Here is a 14,712-nt window from a genome sequence, read left to right as displayed (position 1 = left end):
CGGGGGGGGGGGGGGGGGGGAGCCGATGGCAGCGCGAGCTCCCCGCTTTCTCCACACGGTCTGTGAAATCGCAGAGTCCTTCAGCCATCTGCTGTTCTGAGGAGCAGAAGTTGTGTGGGTGTTGGCAGCCAGGGAGTAGGATTTAGAATCCATATTTACCGCTCACGTGCTGTGTGACCTGAGGCCAATTACTTCACCTCTCTGGACCTCCTTGCCCCATCTGTGAAATGGGAATTATACCACGCAAGTGCCCCTCCCATGTCAATTGGAGCACTTACGGGATTAGTTGGCGAACACACTCATGTTGCCCAATTGCTCTGGGTGCTCCTGCTGACTCATGAAACCAGATCCCCACCCCGACCCCCATGCCCCAGCCTGGCTGTATCCCATGTCTGCGAGGAGCATGGACTAGGCCAAAGGCCTGGCTGACCAGGACGCACCCTGCCCGTACCCAGTGGCCCCAGCCCCAGCCCCAGCCCTGCCGCTGGTCCTCTTCAGAGCCCTCTGCCGGCTCCACCAGCTTCCTCCAAATCTTCATGCCTGGCCTGACCGCCCTGTCCCCACTCCTCTGTGTCAGGTCTCAAGTCTGCCCTTGCCTTCCTCCTGGCCTTTGCTCAGTCTGTTCCCTCACCTGGAATGCCTTTTCCATCTCTGCCTTGCCCCTGCCACACACCCGGATCCCTGTAGCTCCTCCTCCCCAAACCTTAGTGCCTTCCCCGTGTGTGTCACTGCCCGAGGCAATCACCCCTGGGCTAAAGCTCCCGCTACCAGGTGACTCCCATGCCAGCTTTATGGGGCAGGCTCAGGGCACAGGTCGGACAGCCCCAGGGCCAGGCAGGCCCCTCCCTGCAGCGTGGCCCAGGCAGGCTGGTGGGCGGCCCTCCTGGGTCCAGTTCCCTCCTCATTAAGGTGGGCACAGCCATGCTCCGCGCACTCCTCCGGGACGTCGTGAGAGTCAGTGGAGATGACAGGTCTAGAAACCACAGCGCTAGGCCCAGATGGCTGGGCGCTTTGCTTAAGGTCACCCCGTGGGATGAGGGCCATCTCAGGGCCTCAGCCAGGCTCCACCAGGGCGTTGATGAGGGTTTCTGCCTCTGCTGGAGCCCCGGGCCATCCTGGGGCCCCTCCGGGAAGTTTTACTTTTCTCCAGGTCCCTGACCCACTTGCAGAGCTGCAAGCAGACAGGCTGGCTCCCAGCCGAGGGTCCCTGGAGCTGATGGATGTGCAGAATGCATCGTGCCTTCCTGGTAACAGGAGGATCGAGGCCGAGGTGGATGGGCAGCCCTGCTCAGTGCCACAGCCAGCCCCCAAAGACGCAAACGGGCCAGGAATAAACATAACCAGGCCTGCACCGCCACCAGGGCAGCCCAGGTCAGCCTGGAGCGATGCTTGGACGTAACCACTTGTGGTGTCTCGGTGTCACTGTCACCGTCCCAGTAAACACTATCACACCGTGGCCGACTCTAAGTTGTTGGCTTTCATGTGTGTTAGCTCATCGACTCCTCACCGCTGCCCCGTGAGGCTGGTTCTGTATTCCCCCCTTACAGATAAAATGTGGCACCGAGGTTGAGTGACTCACCCGTGGTTACACAGTCAGAAAGCACCCCAGGATTAGAACTGGCACCTGCCTGGTTCGAAGCCCATACTTGTTGCTAAGGTATTCTGCTGCCGTCTTAGTCACGGAGACCACTCTGTGGCCACACGCACCCACAGGCCCTTCTTGCTCAGAACACCCGCTCGGGAGCCTGGTCTCCAGATACTTCTGTGCTTTGAGCATCCGGGCTTTGGCTCCTAAGCTGTTCAGAATGGGTTTGGCCAGGAGCTGCTTGGCAGGCTGGGAGAGGCGCCTACCCAGCAGGTGCACATGCCCAGCCTCGTTCTGCCAGAGCTCAGAGTGGGCAGGTGGAAGGTGGGCTGGCCCCCACAGACACTCTGAGCCTGGCACCCCCTGGGCTGGCATACGCTCTCAGGGATCTGGACCCGCAGACTGGAACGAGCAGTCTCATACCCATCTGCCGAGAACTGTATCCCCCTAGCCAAGGATGGGTCAGGCTAAGACTTTGTTGGCTCCACACCTGCAGCTGGCAATGGTCAGGGGGACACCCGAGGGCAGGGGCTGGCCTTGACAGAGCAGAAGAACTCCAGCCCCGAGCCTTCTGGGGTCGGGCTGGGAGGGGGATGGCCGGCCAGGACACAGGTGCAGCCAGGGTTGGCAGTGCCCCGTCTCTCGGTCTTTTCCCTGAAGGACAGCTTGAGTAGTAGGAAATGTATGGGCTTTGGAGTTAAGCTCGGCAAGGCCACTTTTGGCTGTGTGACTTTGGCTAAGACACTTGTCCTCTCGGAGCCTCAGTCGGGCACTTCCCTTCCTGTGGCTGGGCCTTTCACCCTTCCCTGAACCACATGGTCTGTCCTCCAGCAGGCTCGCAGCGCTAGTTCCACCCGTCCCTCAAACTCACTATACCTGGCCAGCCCCACAAGCCACGGCTCATCTCCACGTCATCCTCCAGCACTCCCTCCCCTCAGGCTTGCCGTGCAAAGACACCAGACCTGTCCACGTTCCCTAATTCACTCTGAGTCGTCACGTTCCTCCAGGCCCCATGGCCCCCACCCTGGTCCCGGCCTGGGCATCTCTCTCCTGCATTTGTGCAACTGTGCCCTCCCTCCCTCCTCCCACAGTCCTCCCCTCTGGCAGCCCAGAACCAGCTTTTCCCCATGGAAATCGGTCATGCGTGTGTCTGCTTAAAACATCCTAACACACCCAGGGTAGAGCACAGACTCCTCCCCATCTTGCAAGAAGACTCAGCACCCTCCAGCCAAGCCCTCTTGCGGGCCTCTTCCTGCCACACACCACCTGCCTTACCCCCTGCAGACAGCCTGGCCTTGTCGGGCCCACCCCCGGGACCTTCACACAGGCTGTCCTCCTGGCCTGGCATTCCCACCTCCCCCTTCTTCTCCCCCTCCGTTTGAACACCCCTCTCTAGGCCTCAGCTTTTATTTTTATTTTGTTGTTGTTTTTCTAAGTTCATTTATGTCTTCCATGAGCAAGGGAGACAGAGACAGGTACCCCCAGCAGGATCTTGCTGCAAACCCTCACCCCGCCCAACCTCAGCCAGCCAGGACTGGGCATAGGCGTGCTCTGTGCTTGGGAGGTCTCCAGGTGTGAACTCGGACCCTCCTAGGTGGGTCACGTGGACTAGCCTTGCAGAGCGTCACATTTTCTCACCCTGCCACCGTCTAGCCCCCTGTGTCAGTTTTGATGTCACCTTTTCCAGAAACCCTCCCTTGCTTCCCTCCCCAAGGCCGGCTGGCTGAGCTCCCATGGGCCCTGCCTCCCCTGTCACTCTGAATCGTCATCATCCGCCCGCATGTCTCCCTCTGCACCAGATGGGTACCCATCCCGGGCTCAGGGACTGGAGGGTCCCAGCTAGCTGAGGGGATGCTCCGCCCCACCCAGGCTCCGCCCCACCCAGGCCCCGCCCCGCCCAGGCTCCGCCCCACCCAGGCTCCGCCCCAGGGGAAGAGCTGGATGACTGCTGAGGAGGGCCTGCAAGCTCTGCCAGTCCAGCCTCGGCCACGCAGTCACCCCGCTCTCTGCCATTCCATGTGACTTTCATTCTGCCTCAAAACCCCATGTCAACCACCATCTCACACACCCTCTGTTTTGGCCTCTCAGGCGACCCTTTCTTTCCCTTCCTGCCCCCAGATTTCCTGTGAGGACTGAGGTCTTCTTTATGCAACTGCAGATCCAGGTCAAAGGGCAGCCTGGAAACTCCTGGGTGCTCCTACCCATCGTCTGTCACAGGGCCACCATCTGCACAGCCCCGAGAGGACCATTAACTCACCATGAGTCAAACCAAGTCATAAATAAGTAAAGGGGTGAAGGTCCCAGGGGCTCTCAACCCCAGCTGGCCGCCCCATCTCTGGCCAGATCTGGGGTCTCACGACTGCCCCAGGATGGACTCAGCCTGACAGATCTTGACATATCATCACTGTCCCCGGAGAGTGACAGGGAAATCACCAGGCCTCTCTGGTCCCCATTAGTGTCAGTAATTGCCAATCAATTTCCTGGGAGCCTGGTGAGGAAGAGGCCCTGGGTGTCTCCAGTGGGGAAGCCACATCTAATGGCTTTTATTTGGATTGCTGCAAATTGATTGGGCATTTTAGAAATAGAGCTATTTTTTTTCTTTTTTTCTTTTCTTCTTTTTTTTTTTTTCCCCTGCATCCTCTGCACCCCCACAGGGCCAGTTAGGCCAAAAGATGAGTGATGGTGTGATTGACTCTCCGGAAGGGCTGAGACAGGCTGGTCATCGGCCACCGTTCACCAACCTTCATTCAGAAGCTCTACCACAGCCCCCGTTCTCCAGCAGGACTTGCCCCAAACCCGCCCCGAGGTTATCAGGTCGAAATCTCAGCCTGGCCCTGCTAATGAGAAATGTAGTGGGACAAGCAGGTGGCATGGTGGCTAGAGCTATTTTTTTTCTTTTGGCCAACCATGACTCCCACATGGCCAACCATGGTTCGAGTCCTGGACCCAGCAGCTTGAAAATCACACTAGGTACATGTGAGTGGATGCCCAAAATCCCAAGGGGAGAGTGGAGGAGAAGGGATTGTGGTGTGGTCTTCTCCCCAGGGAATGATTTCACACCTTTCCTCTCTCTGTCTCTCTCTGGTGAGCACATGGACCCTATGGCAAAAAATCTAAAAAAAAAAAAAAAAAAAAAGAATCATATTGTTCCACAGGAAATGATGAGGCAGGCTCAGAAAGGTGGTGAGGCTCAGCTATGCAGGTAATTAGTAGTAAAGAGGAGACTTGAACCCTGGTCTTCGAGGTATTGCAGCCTTGTTCTTCCCACTCTTCCATGCACTTCCCCAAAGTGTCATGTATGTATGGAGCAAGGATGATTCTGCTAAAAGCCAGAGAGCACAGGCGGAACAGCTCTTAGGGTGCTGCCCTCAGGGAATACACTAGCTGATAATAATAGCGACAGACAATAGCCACTACTGCTTACCAAGTTCGATTATTACACAAAGACTACACCAGTGGCTCTGTATAGAGTGTGTGGAATACAGCCGTATTTCATTTCTTCTTGGAACTGAGCTGGGAAGTATGTGTTATTACAAGCACTTCCCAGACAGGGAAACGGAGACTCAGGCGTTACGAGACTCGCATAAGGTCGTTCAGCTCGTAGGCGGTAGCGCTAGAGCTCTACCTTGGTTTTAACCACGGATCTCCGTGTAGAGCATGAGTAAAAGAAAATTAAAATAATGATGACTTAAAATGACAGACGCTTATTTCTATCAAGTAAGCGACATCCAGAGGTAGACAGTTCAAGCCTGAGGTCACCGAGGACCAGGCTCCTGCCCTGGTCCCAGGATCCAGCTGGCAGGAAGGAAAACGGGGTGAAGACAGACATGCATGTTTCTTCCCAGAAGCTGCGTCTACTGTGTCTGCTAACATGTCAGTGGCTAGATCCAAATCACATGACCATAGCCCACGGTAAGATAGACAGGAAACGACTCGGGGAAAATCAGGGACTTTTTTCTTTAGACAGAGTGTGGCTGTGTGATCCTACCTCTGCTTCCCAGCTGGGACTAGCGACCTGTGCCACCGTGCCGGACAGTTCCAGGCAGGGTCTTGGCGTGTGGCCCCGGCCAATACAGGAACTACGACTGAGAAAGAAGGGAAGGTCAGCTATTAGGACGGTTGTCAGCGACGTTCATCCGTGTCCCTCTAAGCTGCCCTCCAGGTGGAGGGACAGAATTTACCATCTGAGAAGTCATCCAATCCACCTTCCTGCTACCCCAGAAGAACCGGAAGCCCAGGCAGAGGAGTGACCTGCCCAGAATCAAACAGAAAGTGAGGCAGTGTCGAGCTCAGAGACCCGTCTCAGTGACTGTAAGGCCCAGGATCTTGGCACGGTCCCCTCTGTCTCTCCTGTACTCGAGACCTTGCTTCTGCAGTACTGGGATGGTTCCTCCCGTTTTCCCATTTCCCCTCTCTCTTTCTGGGGCCTCAGGGTAGCAGCACGTTGGGGTTGCCCTTATCCCCCGGAGTGAGTAACCAAGAACTCGATTGTGGTCTGAGCTTCTCTACAGCCTCTGCTGCTGTGAGGGTCAGTATATGAGATGCTCTGAAGCCAAGGGTAGCTTTGGCTTAGAAGTTGTTTTGGTGACCTTAGGACCAACAGGGCTGTGTATCCCACCGTCCAGGGGCTCCAGAGATGGCACCTGTGGGGGGAGGGCGGTGGAAAAGAAGAACAGAACACTAAGGTCCTTGGGTGCTACTGAGAGGGAAGGGTACTGTGTGTTAGTCATGTGACTGTCCCAATTACAGCATTGCAATAAAGGCAAATGGCCCATAGTCCCTTTCTGATAGACAATGACTCTTTTTTAAAAATTATTTATTTATTTATCCACTCATTTATTTTTTTAATTTGACCAGAGAGAGAGAGAGGGAGTGAGAAAGCAAGCCACCAGGTCCAGGACTCGAACTGTGGTCGGCCATGTGGGAGTGTCCAGCACCTCAACCACCACGCCACCCGCTGGCCCCATTAGAGGGTTTTAAAAATTGTATAAATCAAGCCACATACTCTTTTTATTCTTTTCATCTTATTTATTTATTTAGAGAGATTTTTGCTATAGGACACATACGCTTACCAAAGAGACAGAGATGGAAAGACAGAAAGCAAGAAATCAGCCCCCAGGAGGGATGGCCACACCGTCATCCCTTCTCCTCCATTCTCTTCTAGGGATTTGGGGCACACACATACACACGCACCCAGAGTGAGTTTAAGTCACCACGTCTGGGACTCAAACTGTGGTCAACTACTTGGGAGTCCAGCGACATAACCTTTATGTCATCTGCTGATCCTGCCACACACACTTTTTAAAGGACACCTCTGGGCCAAGAGGTGGCATGATGGATAAAGCACTGGATCCCACATGGCTGACCACAGTTTGAGTCCCAGACCCAACAACTTGAAAACCACACTGGGTGGGCATATGTGTGTGTGTGCCCAAGGTCCCAAAAGGAAGATGGAGAAGAAAGGGTTGTGTTTTGGCCATCCCCCTGGGGGTGATTTCTCATTTTTCCTTCCTCTCTATCTTTCTCTGGCAAGTGCATGCACCCTATGGCAAAAAAAAAATCTAAAAAAAAAAAAAAAGACACACCTCGGGCCAGCCAGGTGGTGAGGTGGCTGAGGCAGCTGGATCCCACACGGCTGACTGCACAATTCGAGTCCCGGATCTGGTAGCTTAGAAAACACACAGGGCACATGGACACACATCCCCAAAATCCTAAGAGGAAAGTGGACGAAAAGGGTTACCGCATGGCCATCCCCCCAGGAGATTTCTCACTTTCTCTCTCTCCCTCGCTCTGTTTTGCTCCTAAGAGTGTGCACACACACGCACACACAAGCACACACACACGATAGCAAAATTCTTAAAATAAAATAAAGACTAATTAAATAAATAAGTAGATAAATAAAAGACACATCTAAAGCACAGCGATGAGAGTTGAAAAGTAAAGGCTTGTAAAAAGTCTAGCAAGCAATGCCAGAAACAGATGAAAAGATAATATTATTGATATCCCTGATTTCCTTTTGTATCTTCCTGTCTCACAGTTAAGGCTCAAAATGCTAAAGTGACTCATCTGAGGTCTCTCAGCCCCTAACTGGCAGTGGTATGATTTGAACTCAAGTCCTTCTGTCTCTTAAATTTCTACTCCTCTGGGAATGTCTAGTTACCGCCAATGACGCTGACCAGTGTCGTAGCCTTGACCTGACAGCGTACTCATCTGCAGATGCCCACTGTAGTGGAGCGGGCTGCAGCAGGTGAGAGTAAAGCACAGGCCATGTTGGCCACGGGGACCAGCCTGGGGGCAGGGCATGTGCTGGGGGAGCCTGGACTCACCCCCGAGTCCCTGCCATGTGCTGCTGCAGCCTGCCGTCCAGCTGCTTCCAGCACAGTTCCAGGCCCGGGGCATGGAGGCCTTCACTCTGCTTCCCAGTTCCCAGCCCAGACGGAGGCTGGGATGAGGGAGGACGCATCCCACAGAGCCGTGTGGCTACGGTTCCTCCTGGAATATAGCTTTGCCTGCAGAGGACACCAGGTCTAGGGGCCTCCAGGAGACAGGCTGGCAACAGCTGACCCAGACCCAAGCTGAGAGCCGTTGAGACCCGCATGAACCCATCCATTCCCAGGACAAGGGCAAAGTGGGGCCAAAGGCCGGTCCTAGTTGATTTTTTAGGAAGAGCCACACAAAAGACCTAGGTCCAAGTCCCAGCTCTGCTGCTTCCCATGCACATAGACTACAAGCTCCAGTCTCACTCCAGACGACCCCCCCCCCCACAGTTCCCAGAGAGTACCCTCACTGCTCTAAGCTTTGCACACAAACCAGAATGGGCAAGTGTTGGTTAGCTAACGTTCAGCTAGGGAGTTTTCACGGACCCGCCTCACTCTGGATTACGATGTTTAGAACACTGGGTTCGGTGTTCTTCTGTCTATCCCTCCAGCCAGCACTCCTGGAAATTGCTCACAAAATGTTTTCTGTGTGTGCGTGTGTGCGTTTGGGGGCGGGGCTGGGGCAGATTGTCCTGAGGATCCGCTAGGCTGTGATGCAGTTAGGAGCCTGCCTGCCACTGTATCCCCAAGTGCTCTGTGATAAGCAGGCAGCATACGACATGTTAATTGGGGGAAGTTGGATGAGTCATTTACTGGGTGACCTCAGGCAAGTGACTTCCCCTGGATTTCACTTCTGAAGCCTTTGTTCATCCCCTATCCCTCCTCCACCCCAGTACCTCGCATGGTATCCAGCACATAGTAGGTGTTCAGCAGACACGTCAGAGAAACTGGCAGATGAGTGATTAGTGGGTAGTTTAGGTGAGTGAGCGACAGTGGGTGAGCGAAGGGGCTGTGTGTGGGTAGAAGACTGAGCAGCCGCAGTGAAGGTTCACAGGGTGGTGATGGGCCGGTGGGGGAAGACTGGCTGTCGGAGGGTGAGCAGGTGAGTGGATGAATGCTTAGTGAATGGATCCACAAAGAGAAAGCCAATGCTTTGGAAGGGGCTGGATAGGGGTTTATAAAAGAATCAGTACATGGGTAGAAGTGATGTGTACCTGACCACGCATGGATTTGTGAACAGATGGGCCGTCGTACGGCTGATGGATGGTCTGAAGGATGACGGGTGGGCCAGCCAGCAGACAGTGGGGCAAATAGACTGGAGGCTGAATGAACTAGTGGTTGGGTGGATGGACTAGTAGAAACTACACACAAATGTGTGTGCGTGTGCATGTGTGTGTGTGCACGCTTACACATTTGTGTATATGAGAAATAGAAAATGTATCCAAACATTTGGAGAGACCGAAGGATGATGGATGGGCAGGTGGATGGACAGACTAACTGACAAGTGAGTGGAAGGAGGGAGAGAAGGGTGAAGAATGGCCTCCATCAGACCCAGGCCAGAGAGTGAGAGGCAGGGCGGTGTGTCCTCTCTGGCCAAGATGGGATATGCCACCTCTCTCCCAGAACCCGTGTGTTGATCCCTAGCTGAGCTCGCCCCTCCCACAGGCCCAGGGGCTCTCTGACAGTGCCCCTGCTCAGACACGGGTGTAGGAGGGAAACAAAGGAGTGGGCAGACACCAGCACTGGACGGCGGGAGGGGAGGGGGTGCCGGGGCTGCTACTGGGCAGTCGCCCCTGTTTACTCAGCTCCGGAACGAAGCCCCGGTGAAGGGCTGTTCATATTTCTCTCTTGAACGGGGAGCTGACATTAATGAACAGCTAATTAACATCTTGGAGTGCGATGGTTCCAGTGTCAGTGTCCCTAATTAGTCTCGCGCTAATCTGCTTTAATTAACTGTCCCTGTCGTGGTTTTAATTTAATTTTCAGCTCCAGCCTGGGATGGCAGCCCTGTGAGCATTCCGTCCCAGGGCGCCTGTGGCCAGGGCAGGGTGGGCTGGCCAGAGCCAGGTTCCCAGGGGCACTGCCAGGAAGCCCAAGACTGGGTAGGGCTGGTGGCTAAGGGCCTGGCTCCAGCTCCGCCCTGGAGTCTGAGAGCTTGGGGATGGGACCCTTTCTTCCTCTTCTAGAGAGTGCGTTCTCAGTTACAGGGCCTCCCAGAACATCAGTAAGACAGGAGCGTGGCCTGTGGCTGCACTTTGGTCTCAGGCACGCCCGTAAGCTGACCACACTTTCGGATTCAGAGCCCTGGATTCAGGTCCTAGTTCAGTTCTGGTCCTTTCTAGCTGTGTGACATTAAAAAAAGCACTTGGCCTCTCTGAACTCTGTGAAATGGGGCTGATAATCTGTGCAGTTTCTCGGGGGTGACAGGCATGCATACCTAACCTCGCGGATCAGGCAGAACTACATCGTGACAGCCACCCTCGGGTCGAGAATGTAGGGGGCTGGGAGAAGATCCATCTCAGCATGAAGGGGTCCACTCCTGTACTGCTGCCGTCCAGTCTCCTAGCCTCTCTGGGCTTGCACCCCTTCCTTTCCATATGGCGAGGGCTGAGGGAGGGGAGAAGGAGATGCTTTGGAGCCCCCCTGGTCTGGTGGAGTGTGGAGAATGAGTGTGCAGCCAGCTCTGGAGCAGAGGGCTGAGCAGGGCCTGGGCACAAGGGCCACCCCAGGGCCAGGTGCAGCCTCTGCATTTTGCAAGGCAAAGCAGGGACCAGCTGGGGAGGCTGCTGCTGCCTTGGTTACAGGGGCCCTGCTGCAGGTGGGGGACCAAACTGATGTGCCTGCCCCACAGCAGGAGCCAGGAGTTAGATAAATGAGGGTGTCTGAGGGGAGCTGGCTGGTGACAGTGAGGGAGAGGAGACCCAGAGGGTGTCTGGGACCTCTGTACCCCAGGGAGGCTGGAGGAGCTGGGAGTGCTGGGAGGGCAAGGCTGAGGTCACGGAGCGGAGAGGTCCCTGGGAGACACTGTGCCAACCAGGTACTTTAGCTGCCATCCGGAAGGCGCTGGGGAGCCATGGCAAGATTTGGAGCAGGAGAGTGACTTGGTTAGGTGATGGGCATGAGGGACAAGAGGCAGGAAGGCCTGTGACGAGCCGCCGTCTCACTCCAGGCAGTGCTGCTTGCTGAGCAGGCACAGCGAGACCCCAGAGCTGGGAGCCAGTGCACGCGGAGCGCGCAGGGCGGGGCCCACCTCTTGCCCAGGCCGTGGGCTTACGGAGTGTGTTCAGAGCTCCTCAGTGGCAGCAGCTCCGAGGCCATATCTCACTTTCTCCATGTGGGGCTGCAACCCCCACGTGGTGGGGGGGCTCCAGTTGTCTTCTCAGGGGTCCCGGCATTCTAGAGTGTAAGCTTCCTGTGTTTAAAGACCAGCAGATGGCATAGTGGTTACATCGCTGGACTCCCACGTGGTCAATCGTGGTTCGAGTCCCAGACCCAGTGGCTTAAAACTCACACTAGGTGCATGTGCGTGCGTGTCCAAAAATCCTGAAAGGAGAATGGAGGAGAAGGGACTGTGGCATGGCCATTCCTCCTGGGGGGGAGGGTGATTGCTCACTTTCTATCTCTCTCTCTCTCTCTGTCTCTCCAACGAGTGCACACGCCCTATAGCAAAAATCTGTCTAATAAAAAAAACAAAACCAAATCAAAAACTTTGTTTAAATTTTGGTGCTGATTCAAATAAATGAAAAAACATTTCTCTTTGACCACGCCGTGCCTGACTCTGGGAAAGGCTGCCACACCGCCCTCCTCCCCGGACAGGGAGCTCTCCCAGGGCAGGGTCCATTCCTGGCTCATCAAAGAGTCCCACAGCCTGACATGGTCTAAACCCAGGGACGTTTATGAATAGGAGCAAATTCTTTCTGGATGTCTCCAGCACCCCCTCCCCTGCCTTTGCCCTCCAGTTGATCTTTGCCTTCAGTCCGGCTGAGCCAAACCAGTTTTTCCTGAAACCTGTAGTAAATGAGTGTGGAATTGAGAGCGGCTACCCCATCCCTCTCCCCCAGACACCAGATTCCTATAAAAGGAGAAGGACCCCTTGTCTTTTTCTACTCCCTCCCACCCGTGGCAATCCCGCACACTTCCCCAGATACACTTCAGGCTGGGCTGCCTCCCAAAAGCCCTCCCTGGTTTCCTTGGGTGAATATGTCAGTCCATTCTTGGCACATGTTGCTCCCGGGCTCAGGCCCTTGTGCGTTATCTGTGTTTGTGGCAGAAACTCGACAGCTTGCATCTCTGCTCCCTACTCCCCGCCTGGCTCACAGAGGGGCCCCGAGAAGGGGAGAGACCCCTTGCTCCTGGTGAATGGACCTGCACTCTGGTATTCTCCACAAAGGGCCAGTGCGAGCCAGCCTGGTCTATGGCACTGCCACCTTACCAAGACGGAGGTTTGGTGTCCACCAAGCCTGGATGCAGCCTGACCCCTAACCAGCTAGTGACCAAGGGCTGCAACTCTGGAAGTTTCAGTTTTCTGGAAATGGATCATGACAGACTTCCCTCGTGAGGTCACTGCGAGGACGTCATTAATGGAGCCCGTGTGAAGCCTGGGGCATAGTAGTTGCTCAGTAAAGTAAGTGGACACCAGCGATACAGGTGACAGAGGCCCAGGCCAGAGCCACATCTGGGGCAGAGTGCTTCACACAGCCCCAGCATGGACTTTAAAGAAGCCTAACCTGGAGCCAGCAGATGGCATAGTGGTTAACCCACTGGACTGGAGCCAGCAGATGGCATAGTGGTTAACCCGCTGGACTCCCAGCTCCAGTCCTGGACCCAGTGGCTTGAAATTCATGCCGGGTGCATGTATGTGTGTTCCCAGAATCCTGAGAGCATGGAGGAGAAGGGATCATGGCGTGGCCGTCCCCCTGGGAGGTGATTTATCACTTCCCATCTCTCTCTGGCTCTGTAGTGAGCGCACACACCCTATAGCAAACCCTACCACACCAGCTCAGCCGAGGAGCAGGCTACTGCAGAGATATTGCAGAGATGCTGCAGAGATAGTGCAGAGATGCTGCAGAGATATTACAGAGATGCTGCAGAGATATTGCAGAGATGCTGCAGAAAAATTGCAGAGTTGCTGCAGAGATATTACAGAGATGTCGCAGAGATGCTGCAGAGATACTGCAGAGATACAGAGATGCTACAGAGATATTACAGAGATGCTGCAGAGATATTACAGAGATAGATACTGCAGAGATGCTGCAGAGATATTGCAGAGATATTGCAGAGATACTGCAGAGATGATGCAGAGATATTACAGAGATGCTGCAGAGATATTGCAGAGATAGATGCTGCAGAGATATTGCAGAGATGCTGCAGAGATATTGTAGAAATACTGCAGAGATACTGCAGAGATGCTGTAGAGATATTGTAGAGATACTGCAGAGATCAGCAGCTGGAGGGTGGCCGTGGCTGTGCTCCGTGGATCACCACTGACACACATGCAGAGACCTACACACCAGGGACATGCATGTACCCACGGAGAGAGAGCCAGAGGGCCTGCCGTCCTGTGTGTGTGTACACAGACATGCAGAATAGGAACAAAGACCCCACTTCTGGTGGCACTCAGGCAGTGACGAGCATCTCAAAGCAAAAGTCACAGGTGTAGGATGCCACTTCCTGGCCCCGCGCTGCTGGGCGGTGCAGCCACAGCCACTCAGCTCTATCCAGGTTGCGCGGGCTGCAGAGATCAGCCGTTTTAGGTCTTGTGTCAGCGCCTCGCGTGGGGACACCACCAGGTCTGAGTCTGTGAGGACGTGGGGCCCACGAGTGGGCGCACCTGGCCACTCTACCTAGCCATGGGGCAGGAAGCAGCTGCGGCATCCAGAACCTCCCTTGGTGGTCTCGTCCACTCCTACCCTCACCCCGGAGCGCTGAGGCCCTCGCACATCTGTGCCGATGCAGTCCGCGTCCTGGCAGGGAGGCCAGAGCCAGGACTCTAAAGGAAAGCGGAACACCTTCCGAGGGATCCGTGGACTTGATCCTGCAGGAGCACCAGGCACCAGGGGATCGCGGTGGGGTGGGGGGGAGGCGCAGATGACAGGCCTCCTCTCCCTGCCGTCGGCCATCGCTGGCCCTGGAACTGAACAGTGTGAGAATCACAGTCAAGCAAGAACGTATACTGTTACAGGCCCAGAAAGGTTATAATCATAGAATTATGGAATGTTACAATCCCGTAATCAGGGAAGCACGGAGAAGACTGCGCGAGAGGACCCAGAACGGAGCTGTAGAATGTTGCAAGCATAAAAAGGTCATGGCCGCTGAATTACAGACTTTTACAGCTGTAGAATATTAAAGCTGTAGCCTTAGAAGCAGGAAGCCTGGAACGTCACAGGCCTAGAACTGGCCTGTAGCACACACCGCTCAGCCCTGGCTCGGGGCTCAGGGGCAGGGGCTGTAGGATGCCATGGCCGTGGACTGTCAGGGTCAAGAATCAGGCGATGCCCGTCTTCAGGTGTTCAGTGTCACATGAAGAACTGGGGAAAGTGAGAACTGCAAGGCCTTCTGCGGGTCTCATGCCAGACCTTGTGTGAAGCCGTCACTCCTCACGGCAGCCTGTGGAGCAGGCAGGCTCGGCATGGCAGGGAGGGCTAGGAGGCAGGAGGTATGGGCAAGTGCCCCAGCCCTGGAAGCAGCTTCCTGGGCCTGCCCTTGGCCCCGACCTGCCCCTGACATGTGTTCTACCCTGACGGGAGAAACGGGGCAGCCTTCCCCCACTGCGGTGTGCGTCTTAGCAACCCGCTAGATCAGCCTCCAGTG

At 55.1% G+C, this 14,712-nt stretch overlaps 1 protein-coding gene across 1 annotated transcript in view; it reads left to right on the top strand.

Annotated features, from left to right (window-relative positions):
- EPHB2 (EPH receptor B2) overlaps positions 1-14,712 on the top strand; it is a 153,135-nt gene that overhangs the window by 43,941 nt on the left and 94,482 nt on the right.

Source organism: Tupaia chinensis, unplaced genomic scaffold (assembly GCF_000334495.1).
Source record: "Tupaia chinensis unplaced genomic scaffold, TupChi_1.0 Scaffold000146_1, whole genome shotgun sequence".
Taxonomy (NCBI): domain Eukaryota; kingdom Metazoa; phylum Chordata; class Mammalia; order Scandentia; family Tupaiidae; genus Tupaia; species Tupaia belangeri.
This window is presented reverse-complemented; position numbering and strand designations above follow the sequence as displayed.